Here is a 16,533-nt window from a genome sequence, read left to right as displayed (position 1 = left end):
TTCAGACCAATCCTCACTTTCGATTAAGAACCGTGGGTATTGACAAATAGGCAGAAAAGCAAACCTCAGACCACCGAAATTAAATACTAAATTAGAGATAATGTAATACGGGAAGAGTTAAATATCCAACCGTTGATCTCAGTTATTGAACAAAAAAAGCTAAGTTGGTGGGGCCATTCTGCAATGTATGGAAGATCAACGACAGGTTAGAAGAGTATGGGAAGCCAAAACATGGAAGAAGGCAAAGAGAGGAAGACCTAAAAAGACCTTGGACAAAACAGTTCCAGAACTGCTGGTAAGATGAGGAACCACTTGGACTGAATCAAGAAGAATGGCAAGAAATAAAAAATAATGGCGAAAATTTGTATACCAGTAATGAAGAAAAGATCAACAAAAACTGGGAAAAAATAATGGCTGACTGATTAAAACGTTCAAAAATCTCTCTGCGCAAAACCAAAGAAAAGACAAAAAAAGGTTGAGTGATAGACGAAATAGTAAACTCGATTAACAAAAGAATTTATAGGGACAGAATATTATCAGGACAAAAATAAATCATTATACCAGCAAACACAAAATGAAATACGAAAAAATTGGTTAAAAGGAAAATGAAGTGAAATAGAAGCGCTACAACATAAACGTGACAGAAAAATAAAAGAATTAAATAGAAAACAAGAGTACAAACAAAATATACTAACTAGTTGATGAAAAGGGAGACATAATAATGGATAGAGAAAACAAATTGATGGTATGGGCAAACTATATCAGACAGCTGTGTAACGACAAACATTGTCGTTTTTTGCCGGTTATTTTTTGCCGGTTATAAGCGAGTTCATCACTGTATCTATACATCTAGGGCCGCTTGTTCAAACGCTAATCAAAAATGGAATCAACTGATCATTATCAACTATTTAATTACTGTCACCAACTGTCAATGTCAACTTTGTTTGGGTTGCTGAAAACATAATTGATTACAATTATGAGATTTATTAATCAATTATGTGAATTATCATAATGATAATTAACATAATTGATTACAATCAACTGATTGTCGTACGAATGAGGGGTGTTGTTATTTGATGGTTGTTAAGGGGACTTGGAAACGAGTAAGGGGAAACGTTAAGAGGACGATGGAAAGAGTACATCGAGGAACTATTTCATGACCAGAGAGAAGCTAGTACATCCGTAGATAGCCAAATAGGAGACGTAGGCCCAGAGATAACCAAATCAGAGGTTAGTCAGGCAATAAACTCTATGAAAACTAATAAATCTGCTGGTCCAGATGAATTACCTTAGCGAGCTGATAAAGTTGGTCAACGAGAAAAACTTGGACATAATAGTAGAACTGTTCAACGCTATCTATACTACGGGAATCATCCCTAGAGAGATGTTGACATCAGCATTTGTGTGTTTGCCAAAAAAAGTGAATGCCAAAGAATGCAGTGACTACCGAACCATAAGCTTAATGTCACATACCTTGAAAATTCTGCTGAAAATTATCCACGCCAGAATACACTCTAAACTGGAGCTGGATATTAGCGACACTCAATATGGCTTCCGCAATGATATGGGCACCACAGAGGCATTATTCTCCTTCAACGTGCTGACACAGAGATGTTTGGATGTTAACCGTTCTCTTTACGTCTGTTTTATAGACTACAATAAAGCGTTTGATAAAGTAAAACATGACCGACTCATGGAAATTCTAAAAACTAAAAACCTAGGTGAAAGAGATTTAAGACTAATAACACATCTCTATTACAATCAGCGAGCAATAGTAAGAATAGAAAAAGAAACATCTGAAGAAATGGAAATAAAGAGAAGAGTCAGGCAAGGCTGCATACTATCACCTCTATTATTTAACGCCTATTCTGAAGAGGTAATGCGAGAAACTCTGGAAAATGAAACAGTCGGCATAAGAGTAAATGGAGTCTTAGTTAATAACATCAGATATGCAGATGATACAGTAATAATAGCCGATAGTTTACAAGACCTGCAAATACTCATGAGTAAAATAGTAAGGTGTAGTAGGGAGTACGGACTCTCTCTCAATATCAAAAAGACGAAGTTTATAAAAATTAGTAAAAACAACCATAATACTAACGAAAGCTTGATAGTAGAGGGCCAGCAGATCGAAAGAGTAAAAAAGTACACTTACCTAGGAACACTTATAACCGAAAATAATGACTACTCTGCAGAAATCAAAGTCAGAATCGAGAAAGCACGTTCTAATTTTATGAAAATGAAAAAGGTCCTATGTAGCAAAGATTTAACATTAGCTCTTAAAGTACGCCTAACAAAATGTTACGTATATAGTGTACTATACTATGGACTGGAATCATGGACGTTAAATGTAGAGACAATGAGATGACTTAACGCCTTTGAAATGTGAACCTATAGAAGAATTATGAGGGTTTCCTGGGTAGATAGAGTTACGAAAAATGAAGTACTGAGAAAAATAGGTAAAGAGAAGGAAGTTGAACTTACAATTAAAGAAAGAAAACTACAGTATCTCGGACATGTGATGCGGGGCGAGAAGTATGGCATCCTGCGACTCATAATGCAGGGAAAGATAGATGGCAGAAGAAGCATCGGCAGAAGACGAATTTCATGGCTGAAGAACCTCAGAGAATGGTTTGGATGCAGCTCAAAACAACTATTTAGAGCTACTGCCTCAAAAATTAAAATAGCTATGATGATTGCCAACCTCCGTAGAGGAGATGGCACCTGAAGAAGAAGAAGGGCACCTAATTATAATCAACTTCTTGATTAGCGTTCGAACTTTCTTTCATTTTATGTTGCCTAAGGCTGTCTAAGGATTTATTGCCGAAATAAACTTTATTAAAAAAGACGTATACATTTCACTAATTACCGAATAAATGCCAAAACTGTACTAAATTGAAACTTAATTTTAACCTGTGTAATTATATCTTTCGTACAAGTTCGAACAAGAACAAAATGGCCGGATAAGGAGTTGACAAAAGGCTTTTTGTCGAATCCATTCCTGCAAAAACACGAGAAGAACAACAGGCTTTAACAATACGTTTCAGCGCTTTGTCTACACTTTTTCCGTTTCCTGTTTTTCTTTCCCTCATAACAAGAGGATGCAACGTCCTTGAAAACGTTTTATTTCGGCATTCGCGTGTTTTTCGTCCAATATCCGGAGTTTGGCCTGTCGATTTTAAATTAGGAATTATTGCTTACCTACTAACAACCATTACGAGGTAAAAGAAGCGGATAAAACTTTCTCAAAAAGGTTGTTATGAGATTGGCTATATAAAAGTTATGTAATATAATTTGCCATTTATACGGCTGGTATCGTTTTGAAAGTAATAGAATCTGCTGAAGTGGCAATGTTTTGTATTTTCTGAAAAGTAAAACGAAATTTTTTTGTTTCAATGTGTCTGTAATGGTCGTTTCGTTTTTTTTGAGTTTTTTTGTTGAAAATTTGTTCGAAGAGAGGAACTGCATGTTAGAACTACTTGACGGTGTGTTTACCTCAGAATATGGGATATGATGTTATCTAATTTAATATATTTATAAGAAGAGAGAGTAGTAAGCCTGACTTAAATTATCGATGTCAGTTCTTTAATTTACGGCAGATGGTTGTTAAGAATACGGCACATTTCAAGGAAGGATCTTTTTTGATAATTTTGTTATTTGGTCGGTATTTTGACTTTCGTGTAGTTTAGTGGAAGTGACGTGTTGTGTGAGGGCACAAGAGTGTTTGGAAATCCTAATATCGCTTTTGTGAGAGCTTAGTCAAACTTAAAGAAAGCGGCTGGTCTGACCAATGTAACAGGAGTTGTACCATTCACAGGGTATATAGTAACAAACTAAATGAAGCCTTCTATGAAATTTAAATCACTGGATCCACTAATAAATGCACAGTCAGTAGTGCACAGATTTATAGTTTTTCGTTAGAATAGTTGCTCTGTATGTAGGGTAGTAGTACAGTTTTTTAACACCTAAAACAAACTACAAATTGTTTTGTAAGCACCACTGTACCAACACCACTGTAGCTGTACTACAGTACCAAGTACCCTTTCAGACTGGCACCACCACTGGTACCTCCGCACCATGCAGCAAAGCATTGTTTTAAATGAACGACTACAGACGAGCCACTTTTGAGTGCCTGGCTGATTTTAGTGGCTCATGCTTTGCTGCAATTGAAAACCGGTGACGGACACCGGTGGCGGACACCGGTGTCTTTGTTCGCCTAATATAACCATCTTCTGTTTTCTTTTCTCCCAGTATTCCCCTCAAAATCTTGGGTTCCCATCTTTTTTTTTAGACTTTTAGACAATTTTTCTTTAGACTTTTTTAGACAATTTTTCTTTAGACTTTTGGTAAGACCAATGTCTCGCATCCATATATTGACGTTGGTCTTAGTGTAGTTTTATATAGATGAGGTTTTGCGTTTCGTGACAACTGTTTCGCTATTAGGAGGTGGTCCATAATTCCTGAAGTCTTATTTGCTTTTTTTAAGTCGTGCGTCAATTTCTCTTTCTTCCTCACACTTCTCAGTTATTCTAGTTCCTAAATATACAAATTATTTTACTGCCTCTATTTGCATTTTTCCTCGTAAAGTGATCAGTTCTAACTGCAAGGGTTGTCGTGTTTCTCCTACTCTCATTTCACTTTGCATTTCTTTTAATTTAGCTGCAATCCCATTTTAAAAGCGTTTTCCACCATTCTACCCATTATGTCTTGTAGTTCTTTTTCACTGGTTGCTACAATTGCCATATCATTCGCATAGGCCACAATTTAATGTCCTTTATACATTATATCACCTTTAGAGCTCATATTACTGTCTCTCACATCTATTTATATAAAAATAAAATTTTATGCTCTGGGTTAACCTACTTCCTTTTGAGATGTTTTTGAACAATCCTTTCCCACTATTATTTGAGGGGCTGTTTGACCACCGTCATTTTTCAGCAGACAGTTATTGTTTGCGGAAAAATCCTGTTAATGAAAATTAAAGTATTTACTATATTTCGTGAGACAACTATTAATTCTTGGGCCCACATATAAAATTATTGTTTATGACCACGCCGTCGAAACTTTTTGTACTTGTTATTTGGGTGGAGTAGGACAAATTTGGAGCTTGGTACATTATGGTAGTGGAGAGTTTGTCTGTCAAGCTGTCACGAAGCTGTCAATTTTATGCAAGAAAAAAATGTATAACCACATTGGTCATTTTATTTTAATCAAATGGTTTTTATCATATAAACAGAGAAAACAATTTTGTCGGACAAAAATATTGGGCCGTATGACGCGTCGGACACGCTAAATATGTCAAATTTATGAAATTAATGAATTTATTACCACACGGCTAATTTTAACAGAATCTACCATAAAACCTTTTTACAACAATATGGTAACCTTGTCGGACAATTTTCACGGGGCTTATGCGCAGTCGGATGCGCCGAAGATGTCAATTTCCTGGAAATTCTTTATTTACAATCATTTTACCGACAAAAATAGGAGGTTATAAGTAATTATATTCTAAATAAGAAAATCTAAGTGTCCGACAAAAATATTGGGGCAAATCGACAGTCGGACAAAAAATTTAATTTTTATTGGTAAACTATACTTTTAAATTATGCTGAGTTGGTGCATCCATTATTTTCACAACCATTTTTCCGACATACGTAGTAGGTTACAATAAATTATATTCTTAAACAAAAAATGTAATGGTCTGACAAAAATGTTGGGGCAAACGAACAGACAACTTTATTTTAGGTTATCGCCGTCCTTAATCGGAGGCATTGTCAAAAAAAAATTTAAAACAGTTTTTCTCGGTTACTTTTGAATCGATTTAGTTGAAAATTGGTACACACACTTTATGCAACATTTAAAAGGGCGTGACGTAGAGTTGTACCCAAAATTTTCCAAAAAAATTTCCGACAATAGGGAAAATTTTTGAAAAATTTTAATCAGAAAACTTGTGTACGTACTCCTTGAACATATTGAACAATGACAAACATCGTATGTATTTTTTTTTCTCGAATTTTCAAAAAAGAAATCCGACAAGAGGGAAAATTTGGGAAAATTTTTTGTCCCATTATTTTTGTCCGACAAGTGATCCAATATGCATTACACATGTAAAAAAAAACAGTACAAAATAAAAATGACATATGTGGTAATAAATAAAAAAAACTCCAGGGAAATTGACATCTTCGGCGCATCCGACTGCGTATATGCCCCGTGAAAATTGTCCGACAAGGTTACCACATTATTGTAAAAATGTTTTATGGTAGATTCTGTTAAAATTAGCCATGTGGTAATTAATTTATTATTTTCATAAATTTAACATATTTAGCGTATCCGACGCGTCATATGCCCCAATATTTTTGTCCGACAAAATTGTTTTCGCTGTTTATGTGATAAAAACCATTGATTAAAATAAAATGACCAATGTGGTAATACATTTTTTCCTTGCATAAAATTAACATTTTCGTGACAGCTTGACAGACAAACGCCCCACTACCATTATGCGCCAAGCTTCAAATTTGTCCGACTCCACCCAAATAACAAGTACAAAAAGTTTCGACGGCGCGCCGTGGTCATAAATAATAATTTTATATGTAGGCTCAAGGACTATATTGAATGTTTGAAGAACTTATTGAACAACCCACGTATACGAAATAACAATTTACTACTAAAAAAAATCCAATATATTTTTTAGATGTTTTTGTGTATTGTTTTATCGTTGAGATATCCAATCGGACATATTGACAAAACAATACTCTTTATTTTTAAACGAAACGGACCTTTCCATAAACGATAGGGTAATTGGAGTCCCGTTGAGAGGAACAATATTTTGTTTCCATTAAGTTTGTCACTCACTTAGAAATGAAAACAAATCCCATCTCGGCCTATTTATGTTCCTGCTTTATAATAATAAAATTCAACAAATCTGCTGCTCCTGTTGTTGTTGGGAAAGATATTATTGGAGCAGACAAATTAGAGGACGTTGTTTAGATTTATTTTATCAGATTTATTAAAAAAATTGGAATGATATAAATGGGAAAATAAGGTAGGACTGCCGTAATCATTTTTTGAGTTACCTGTAATTAGAGGAATAAAAAAATATGGTTGGAAGTATATATTAGTGATGTTGATTATAGTTACTTTCGAGTAATCGTTACAAATCGTTACTTTTGTATAAAGTAATCATTTACAGTATTCGTTATTTTGATTACTTTGATTACTTTTGTATTTGAGTACCGGTAATCATATGGAGAATCGCATTTCTCAGTACATATTTTGTATTAGTAGGATATTTTGATTACTGTGATTACTTTTGTATTTGAGTACCGGTAATCATATCGAGAATCGCATTTCTCAGTATTTCGTATAAGATCCGATATAAAAACGACTTTCACCGATCTATTTAATGAATAGAAATTAAATGATATGTTTTCTATTATGTAAAAAATTATTAAAAACTAGGGGTGCCCGACATAATTTTGTCCAGACTAATTAATAATTAAAAATGATTTTTTTTATAAATTATTCTACTAACTTTTTGGCCAGGGTAGATATTATTTTAGATTTTTGGATCATAACAATAAAATACACATAGACCAAGGCATTTAGGAAAAAATAAATGATTTTTAAGGAAATAGTGAAACAGAAAAAGTTTTCAATATAAAAATGGGTGGAAATGCATAATTGCAGTATAAAATGCATCCAAAAGTACATAAACTTTCATCCATGATTAAATTGACTTCCATTTTGTTGTTAAGGTAGATTTTTCAATAGTTTTTATGATATCTAAGGGAAATTCTCTATTATACAGAAGATGGATTACATCTAGTGAGTCTCAGCTCTACTCTGTCAAATGCTTTCTTCAAGTCAATCAGACATAGAAATGCTGGTCTATTATACTCTAGTGATTTCTTAGTAATTTGCTTTATGACGAATATTGCATCTGTACACGATCTTCCAGTACGAAAACCCTGTTGTTCATCAGCTAAACTTATCCTCTGATTCATTAGGTCTTGTAAAAATTTAGTTGTAAGTTTTAGGTTAGTATTTAACAAGTTGATACCTCTGTAGTTTTCTGGCTGCTTTTATCTCCTTTTTAAATAGTAGAATTCGTTCGCTTGTTCTCCATTCCTCCAGTATTTTATTGTGTTTTATGATTTTGTTAATTAATGTTGTTAATTGTTCTATCAATGCTGCTCCACAACATCAGAAATCTCGAGTAATCTGTTTGCATCAATTAAGTGCCGAAAACAAACCCTCGAAACTCCAGATGACGTGTCTTAGCAGTAACCCTGGGCACCCAGGTGCTTCGGAGGTCGGTTCTGATTGCATATTCGTGTTCAGTGACCCCAAATACCCCGAAATATAATAAGGGCCAGAAAACCTGGCCCTTAATATACTGACTTTAACATATTTATGCATTTTTCGATGCGTTTTATACACTTTAAAATGTAATAAATGCATTTCCACCCATTTTTCTATTGTAGACTTTTTCCAAACAGAGCGGAGCCTATTAAAATAAACCGAGGAGTAAGACAAGGAGATACCATCTCGCCCAAGCTATTCAACCAAGCGCTAGAAGATGTGTTCAAACAACTGCACTGGGATGGTTTGGGTATAAACATAAACGGGCAATATCTGAATCACTTACGATATGCTGATGATATTGTATTAATAGCAGAAAGAAGTGAAGAATTACAAAGAATGATGGAAGAACTAGATAGAGAATCGACAAAGATAGGACTGAAGATGAATTACAGTAAAACAAAAACCATGACTAATCAACAAGAAGAACTAGTAATTACAGTGGCACAAACAAGAATAGAACAAGTAAAAGAATATATATACATATCTAGGACAAATCACTAGATTAAATAGAGAAAATCAGACCGAAGAAATAAAGAGAAGAATAAGGTTGGCCTGGGCATCATTCGGAAAACTGTCTTATATTCTAAAGAACAGAAAATACCCGCAATACCTAAAAACAAAATTCTTCAATCAATGTATACTCCCTGTTTTAATATATGGCTCTCAGACATGGACGTTTACAAAAGAGAATATGGAAAAAATAGCAAAGACAGAAAGAGCCATGGAAAGACAAATGCTGAACATTAAATTATCAGACAGGAAAAGAAACGAATGGATCCGTAAAAAAACAAAAGTGAAAGACGTCTCTACCCAAGTAGCAAAGCTTAAATGGAAGTTCGCCGGACTCACCCTACGGCAGAAGGATGAAAGATGGACTAAGATGGTAATACATTGGAGACCATGGAACCACAAACGAAAAAGGGGAAGGCCACAGATGCGATGGTCAGATGACCTGAAGAAACACACTGGGTCAAAATGGATGCAAATTGCCCAAGATAGAGAGGCATGGAAGAAGGAAGAGGAGGCCTATATCCAAGGATGGATGTTTAGGGCTGATTAGATAGATAGATAGATAGATAGATAGATAGATAGACTTTTTCCAGACGTTATCCTAATCCTAAATAGAATGCAAAAAGTTGCAAGTCTCTAGGTACCGACTATGTTTAAAAATATATTTATTCCTGTGTTTTTAGTGTTAAATGCCTTGGTCTAATAAAAACAATACCATACCTACATGTAAAATTAAAGTTGATGATCACGGTCTAGAAATATTATCATTTTTACATTTTTTTCCGGTCAATCTAAGCTAGTTATTTTTTTTCTAGGCCTGATAATAATAGTGTGTATTTATTATTAAAATCTAATGTGTTGCATTTTTATTTTTAAAAGAACAAACATCTATGAATTATCTACCTCTACAAATCGTATTTTATCGTACAGACATCTGTTTCTGGGTACATGCTTTGTTAAATGATTTACCTGCCCCTGTTTCAGCTACTTCTCAGCGCCCTGTAATCCTGTAAAACTCTTCATAGCCTTCGCCCTTCATAGATAAAATTTTCGGTACTGATACCGAACACTCGTGGAATACCGGTCCGATTCCGATATCAACCGATTGCAGATACAATACTCAAATAGGTACTCGCTCTGATACGATTGGTACGAAGTAACGAAGTTATCAGAGTAATCAAAGTAATCAAAGTAACGATTCGCCTCTCTGTATAGTAATCGTTATTTTCGGTATTCGTAAGTAACGAGTACTTTGTAACGAATAGTTACTTTTTTAACATCACTAGTATATACCTATATTATGCAGTTTAGGGGTCTGTTTGTTCACAGTGGCCTTTTCAATTCTGATGGGTCCACCTAAGTTTTTTTTAATGTATTTTTAGCTATTGATTACGAATTTCGAGAATGGATTTCGATTAGAGTGGTGACATGATGTTTATAAACAATTTAATTGTTTATAAATTATTTATAAGGCTCTAGCTCGTAAACTAAAAGGGATACATTTTTTATCAAATAAAATTTGTTCCTTGAATAAAGTTCAATAAAATATCGTTTACTAAACTCTAATTCATTAGTTAGAACTTGAGTTAATATACACTAAGCATACAATTTAACGAACCACCTTAAAAATGATACATTTTTGATGTCTCCTATTTCCTAATTGTATACGGGTGTAATAATGATAGTGTGTTTTTTCCTCAAAGTTTGGAACACCCTGTCGAATATTCCAACCTATATAAAATATTGAAATTAAAACTGAACTGTAACTTTGGCTTTGTTAACATTTTGCTTTTTGATTCACTCGCTTATGTTGAATAATAAAAAAGTTAGGTACTTTAACAACTATATAGCAACGTTCTTCATCAATTCAGGGTGTTTCTAAATAAGTGCGACAAACTTTAAGGGGTAATTCTGCATGAAAAAATAATAACCGTTCGCTTTATAAACATATGTCCGCAAATGCTTAGTTTCCGAGATACAGGATGTTGAATTTTTTCTTACAAACTGACGATTTATGTATTGCTCTAAAACCGGTTGAGATATGCAATTGAAATTTGGTAAGTTTTAAGAAGTAGTTATTGCGCATTTTTGGCGTACAATTAGGAATTTTGTGTTCACCATTGGCGTGCATACGGGTGTAATGACCGGGTATTATGACCCATATTCACGCCAATGTTGAATATAAAATTCTTAATTGTATGCCAAAAAATGTGCAATAACTACCTCTTAAAATCTACCAAATTTCATTTGCATATCTCAACCGGTTTTAGAGCAATAAATAAATCGTCAGTTTGTAACAAAAAATTCAACATCTCGTACCTCAGAAACGAAGCACTTGCAGACATATGTTTATAAAGCAAACGGTCAGTATTTTGTCATGCAGAATTACTTTTAAAGTTTGTCGCACTTATTTAGAAATACCCTATATTGATTAAGAACGTTGCTAATTTTTAAAGTACCTAACTTTTTTGTTATCCAACACAAGCGAATGAGTCAAAAAGCACAATGTTAAGAAAGCCTAAGGCTACAGTCGAATTTTAATTCCAATATTTTATATACGCTAGAATATTCCACAGGGTGTTCCACACTATTAGCAAAAAACACACTATCATTGTTACACCCGGTATACAATGACACTTATTTGTTTAGCAACAATATTATTATATCGATATTCTTGAAGAATAAAGCTATAACATATTAAAAAAATTGCCAAAATCGGACAACAGGTTTAGGAATTACGAGACATCAAACATGTCCCATTTTTAAGGTGGTGCGTTAATTGTGATGCTTAGTGTAAATTTAGTGCAAAATGGTTGCAAAATTAAAGTAATTTTTTAAGCGTTTTCAATCGTAACTCGGTTTTGGCGCATAGAAATAAGCTTTATAAAGCTTAATTTATAGACTTCAAACCAAAATTTAAATTATTAATGGTAAATTACTTTATCTTTATTTCTACTTCCCGTTTGAAGTTGTAATTTTCTTAAAGAGATTGTAAATTAATTTGATTATACGGGTTTTAAGAAAATTTGAGCACTAAACATGCTTGAATTAACAGTATTGAAAGAAGAACTCTTAAGTAACATTTTGAGCTTAGGAAAATGACTATACTAAATTTACAATCAAGATGCAGTAAAAATAAACAAACCGAGGCACTTCAATGTTACGAGGAGCACTCCCAAATTATGATTTTTAATGTATATGTTATAGTCAAAGCCCGAATTTCAGGCACTCCTAGGTTTGACTAGGCAATCCTCAGATCTGACTGACGGTCTTAGTCAAAGCCCGAAATAAATTACAGTTTCGGCCTTTGACTAGTCAAACCTAGGAGAGACTAAGTTGGTCAGGCAAAGGCCGAAATTTAATTTTATGAAATCGGGGTTTGACTAGTCAAACCCCGATCAGTTATTAAAATGTCGTAATTTGTTAGATTAGGTTTAATAAAACGCCATTTTTTAATTTTAATGTTTATTATAATTGTTATATTGTCGTAATTAAAATAAAAAAAAATTAGTGTTGATTCTCACATGTTGAGGCATTATGGCATTTAGTTTTTCTTAAGTATCTCCAGAACACTTCTATTTAGAGAAATGAAAACTGGTACGCTTATTTATCTCCCAGAGATAAATCGATTCCATTAATTACGAATTTCTAGTACCAGTCATTGACGTCTGTTTTGGGTAGGGCAACGGATATTGTATCGCATAACTTTTTTGTCATTGACTTCTAAGCACTTTTGACACTGGATTATTAAATTGTGAGGTATTATAGTACTAGAAGGTATTTTTGCTCTAAGTCGGTAGGATACACCGTTTCTAGAAAAATCGATTTGAAAATGTTTCTTTTAATTTGAAATAACATAAAAAAACTACTTTTTAAACTGATATATTTTTTGCGAAATTCTAGTACAGTTCATATACGTCCGTTTTGGGTAGGTCGACGGTTATTTTATCGCATAACTTGTCTCTAATTTTTAAGAATTTTTGATACTTGATGATTAAATTATGAGGTATTTTAGTGATAATAGCTACTTTTGATTTTTTTTAAGTCGGTAAAATACACCGTGTTTTTCTGATTATTTCATTCATAGGAGATTCTGACCAATAGAAAGCTACAGAAATAAAAATTAAAGTGATTATTTTTTAATGATTTTAACTTCCAATCGTATAGTAAGATATTTGATCACGTGTTTGATTCTGTCCAATCAGATTAAAATTATACTGAGAATTATCTACTGTAGATAATTACCGTTCGAATTTTTTAAAGTAGATTGTGTCTGTTTAATGGCAACCAGTTTCCTAGTTTTGACAACTGTCACATTTAAGAAAATATCCATAATATACGTATTAAAAAATAATCTTACGAATATCACACGACAGTAAGAATAATTAAGAAAATAATGCTCCATTTTTACTCAAATTTGTTGTCATTGGGCAATAGCCACTCGAGCACTGCGGGCTCCCGTGTCTATTGCCAGACAACAAATTTTCGAGAAACTGTCGCATTATTTTCAATTTATTCTCACTCTCTTGTGATATTATACCCGATAATTTTTGATAATATCCCGTCGTCAAGTATATTACGTCAGATGCCCTTCGTTGCTACGAAAAAATACATTCAGTGACATTAATGACAATTAATGTTTTAAAAATTATAAAGGTGATGACTTTTAATCGTCAAATATTTATAAAAACTGTGTGTTTTATGGTACTTACATAAATAAATTACAATAAAATTATGATTTTGAAAAGTTTTATTCATGAAATAATCGCAGCAAATTGCACTGGATCTCTAAAATTATTATCGAACTTTTGCCCTCCCCTTCGAATCGTGAAATTAAAACTGTCAAAGTGTCACTTGGAAAAAATTCGATAATTTTAGAGCTCTTGTGCAATTACTACTGATAATATCCCGTCGTCAGGCATTACGTCAGATGGCCTTCGTTACTAAGTAAAAATGAACATTCAGTGACATTAAGTAATGAGTGACATAATGACAATTAATGTTTTACAACTTGTCACAGAGAACACCATGAAACAAGTTTAGCAAATATTCGAGTGAAGATATTAGTTAAAATTATGAAGTGAAGATATTAGAATAAAATATTAGTTAAAATTATTTAAAAAGACAGTTTTATTCATGAAATAATCTCAGCGAATTACCCTGGATCTCTAAAATTTTTATAGACTTATTGCCCTCGTGCCACTTTGACATAATTTCACTCCCCTTGGTGTCGTAAAATTAAAGTTGTCAAAGTGTCACTCGGGAAACAAATTGATAATTTTAGAGCTCTCGTGCAATTACTACTGAAAACTTTTTTTAAATTCAAAAAACTAAAAATTTTGAAATCGATTTTTCTAGAAAACGGTGCATTTTATAGACTTAAAGTAAGAGTACCTTTTAGTACTAAAATGCCTTATAATTTAATAATCCAGTGTCAAAAATGCTTAGAAGTTAAAGACAAAAAAGTTATACGATAAAATAACCGTTGCCCTACTCAAAACGGACGCCATGACCGGTACTAGAAATTCGTAATTATTGATGGAATCGATTTATCTCTGGAAGATAAATAAGCCTACCAGTTTCGTTTTTCTAAATATAAGGGTTCTGGGGATATTTAAGAAAAACTAAATGCCACAATACCTCAACATGTGAGAATAAACACTAATTTATCTATTTTAATTACGACCATATAAAAATAATAAAGAATAAAATTAAAAAATGACGTTTTATTAAACCTAATCTCACAAATTACGACATTTTAATAGCTGATCGGGGTTTGACTAGTCAAACCCCGATTTCATAAAATTAAATTTCGACCTTTGCCTGACCTACTTAGTCAATCCTAGGTTTGACGAGTCAAAGGCCGAAACTGTAATTTATTTCGGGCTTTGACTAAGACCGTCAGTCAAACCTGAGGATTGCCTAGTCAAACCTAGGAGTGCCTGAAATTCGGGCTTTGACTATAACATATATACAATATACATTGTATAAATCCCAAATCATGATTTACAAAGTTTATACATTGTAAATTATTATTCGAGGGTGCTCCTCGTAACATTGAAGTGTCTTGGTTTGTTTATTTCTACTGCATCTTGATTGTGAATTTAGTATAGGTTTATTTTTGGATAAGATATCAATATTTTATATCTAATAGGGCGCTCTGAGGCGCAAGGAGGCGCAAGATCGATATGAAAAGTATTTTATATTGTGTTTTTTTGCTATTACTCCTTATATTTTTAAACAAATTTTTACTGTTTTTTTTTCTAAAGTTGTTTTCTGTTTTCAATATTTTTTTTCCAAGAACTTGTGCTTTTTTAGCCTACATGTTTTTTTACTCTGTGTCCATTTATTTCACATTATGTTTTGTCTCATTCCTTGTATGTTTTTAGCATCATTTATTTGGCTTCCTTCTTTTCTGAATAGCTTATTTTCAGTTATTATAAAACCACTGTTTTAGGTTTAGCTTAATTTTTTCTTGATACTGCATTACTGGATAACCGTTTATATTATTTCCATGTTATTTTTCCATGTCCTATAAGTATTTTTGTGTCTTTTCCAGTTCTGGCATCTCTTGTATGATTAAACTTTCTGCCAGTTGTGCCACGTTTTCCCTCTCTTTGAACCAGGTTGTTGATTTATTTTTGCGGTTAATAAACAGTTGTCACTATCTACGTACGTTTCTCTATAGCTTCGGCAACCGTTTATCACTTTTCAGGCTCTTTTTGCATGAGTACATGGTCAATATGGTTTGAGTACTTTTATTTGGTGCTATCCAAGTAGCAATAACTTTGTACTTACTACTGATAGACTTTCTGTAGTTGCCAGGTTCGTGAGTTTGCCCATTGTGACTACTAATTTCATTGATCAAAAAATACACAATTTGTTTAAAATTTAACAAGCTGCGAATTTTCCTAATTGGCTTACACAGTTTTTAGCGTTTATACAGTTTACTTTTACTGGTGTTTTTTTCCACATCTTCCCTTATAATGTCATTTTCTGAAGCACATCTTGACCTATTTCCCTTGCTATTTGTCTCTCATTTTGCTATTTTTCATAAATTCCTTTGTGTTTTTTGTACTTGTTTGGTTAAATCATTATTTCTTAAGATTCTTTTATTCCGCATATCTTTTAGTTTAAATTTATTTTTGGTAATTAGTTTTTGTCGGCTATAACTTCATATAGAATTCTTTTCCTATAGAATTTTTCCAAAATTTCCAATCTGTTCTGTACTTGTTCTAGTTTATCCTGGATTTACTCTTTTTTTTACCACCTCAACATCACTATCTCTAAACACTGAATCTTCTGCTGATACTCTAAGAATTCCAGTATCATTTTTCCTTAAATTTGTTTATTTCTTCGTTTTCCTTCTTTTTGCCTTCCCGTATCTCTTTCAATAACCGATCCAATAGGTCTTCCTGAGATATTTCTATTTTTGTTTGAGATATTCTTATATTTTCTAAATATTTCATCTCCTTTTGAGTCGCCTCTTTTTGTTTTTACTTCCTCATCTGTGATGTAACAGTCAATATATATTTTTATGTGTCTGTATTTCACCGACCAGTTATTTTGTAACGTTTTTGAATTACGTAAATAGGAAAGCCCACCTCGAAAGATCAAAAGATTTAAACTCTTATCTGCTATTCTATAAGAAGCAGTTCT

General features: G+C 33.0%; 1 protein-coding gene across 1 annotated transcript in view; it reads left to right on the top strand.

The window, feature by feature from the left end:
- The window catches only part of LOC114328695 (uncharacterized), a 100,969-nt gene that overhangs the window by 83,629 nt on the left and 807 nt on the right, over nt 1–16,533 (top strand). The window lies entirely within an intron of this gene.

This window comes from Diabrotica virgifera, chromosome 7, assembly GCF_917563875.1.
Source record: "Diabrotica virgifera virgifera chromosome 7, PGI_DIABVI_V3a".
Lineage (NCBI taxonomy): Eukaryota > Metazoa > Arthropoda > Insecta > Coleoptera > Chrysomelidae > Diabrotica > Diabrotica virgifera.
Note: the sequence above shows the minus strand (reverse complement) of the source record. Positions and strands in the feature narration are given on the sequence as shown.